This window comes from Mus pahari, chromosome 10, assembly GCF_900095145.1.
Source record: "Mus pahari chromosome 10, PAHARI_EIJ_v1.1, whole genome shotgun sequence".
Taxonomy (NCBI): domain Eukaryota; kingdom Metazoa; phylum Chordata; class Mammalia; order Rodentia; family Muridae; genus Mus; species Mus pahari.
In genome coordinates this window covers 73,249,757-73,251,673 of record NC_034599.1, presented here as the reverse complement: position 1 = coordinate 73,251,673, position 1,917 = coordinate 73,249,757, and the positions used below count along the sequence as shown (strand labels likewise).

General features: G+C 41.7%; 1 protein-coding gene across 1 annotated transcript in view; it reads left to right on the top strand.

Moving 5' to 3' along the window:
* Slc17a5 (solute carrier family 17 member 5) overlaps positions 1-1,917 on the top strand; it is a 41,946-nt gene that overhangs the window by 11,970 nt on the left and 28,059 nt on the right. The window lies entirely within an intron of this gene.

Here is a 1,917-nt window from a genome sequence, read left to right as displayed (position 1 = left end):
ACACACACACACACACACACATGCGTACGCCTGTACAATGTGAGTACAGATTCCTACACAAGCTAGAAGAGGGTGTCAGATCTCCCGGAACTGGTTGTGAGCCCCCAAGTGAGCTTTAGAGAGCAAACCTGTGTCCTTAACCACTGAGCCATCTTCTCCATCCCAGAAAACATTTTCTAAAGGAGACAGTACCTCATGCTTCAGAAGATAAGAGAAATAACCCTCTGTCACAGTGGCTAAGATGGTCCCTACTTACCATACAAACACACATTTTTGGCTTGTGAGCCCCCACCATATGGATGCTGGAACTGAACCCAAGTCCTGGAAGAGTAACCAGTGTCTTAACTTATGAGCCATCTCTCCAGCCCCTGTGTTGGCACATTTTGCAAAACATGTTAAGTTGCCTTATTTTACTAAGTTTGTTATTATGTATGGAACTTCCTCTTTATCATTAGTTCATATTTTTCTGGTCTTCTAACTAAGAATTTATAACTTATGATTTTATCTAACTATACCAACTTACTTCTAGATTTTTTTTTTTAATGTTGATAGAAATAAGTCAATGAGAACCAACATGCAGAGTTCTGAGTTCTTTTACTTTTTGATTTTTTTTCATTTCTATTTTATGGACATTGGTGATTTGACTGCATATATATCTCTGAGGGTATCAGATTCCCTGAAACAGGAGCTACAGACAGTTGTGAGCTGCCATGTGGGTGCTGAGAATTGCACCTGGGTTCTCTGGAAGAACAGCCAGTGCTCTTAACCGCTGTGCCATCTCTACAGCTCCTAGAATTCTTCTAAAACTTGTATGCAGTGAGAAATATTACTATTTCTTTTTGTGCTCTTCAACTTTTTTCTCGTACTTGATTTTGTTTCTGTGCTGGGAATCAAACCCAGGGCCCTGCACACATTGCAGATGTCCTCTAAGACTAACCCCAGCCTATTTAGAAATTGATTCATTTTTCTCTTTCTTTTCCTCTCCATGCCTCTTCTGTATCACTCCATCACAAATGAATGGATGATGATCTTAAGGAACGGTCTCCAGGCTAGAGTGATGGATGCTCAGTGATTAAGAGCTTTTTTTTTTTTTTTAAGATTTATTATTTATTTATTATATGTAAGTACACTGTAGCTGTCTTCAGACACTCCAGAAGAGGGCATCAGATCTTGTTACAGATGGTTATGAACCACCATGTGGTTGCTGGGATTTGAACTCCGGACCTTCGGAAGAGCAGTCGGGTGCTCTTACCCACTGAGCCATCTCACCAGCCCGATTAAGAGCTTTTAACTCAAGCACACAGTAGCCACTGGGTCTGGCCCAGCTTACAGAGGCTGTGGTAGGTAGCGTCTTTCCAGTGCACTGGAAAGAACACTGGTGTGAAGACATTCGCTTCTGACCCGCAGCTCCACTGTCACAGAAAAGCATTAGGTAAACCCTGACAGCTCAGCCTCAACTTCTTCGTTTTAATTATTGAGACTTAAGTACCTGCGCACCCTCAGTCACAGTTTATATGTGGTGAAATTTGCTGGAAGGCTTGAGAAATTCCCAGGCTTTTATTTTATTTTATTTTATTTTATTTTATTTTATTTTATTTTATTTTATTTTATTTTATGAGACAGGATCTCCCTGTGTAGCCCTGGCTGTCCTGGAACTCACATTGTAGACCAGGCTGGCCTCGGACTCGGAGATCCACTTGCCTCTGCCTCCCAAGTGCTGGGATTAAAGGCATGCGCCATCACCTTCCAACTTAAAGTTTTGTTAGTAGCTTGTGTGTTCTTATTCCATCCATATCCAAATAGTAGTTGTATTGGCTGGTTTTGTGCGTCAACTTGACACAGGCTGGAGTTATCACAGAGAAAGGAGCTTCAGTTGGGGAAATGCCTCCATGAGATCCAGCTGTGGGGCATTTTCTC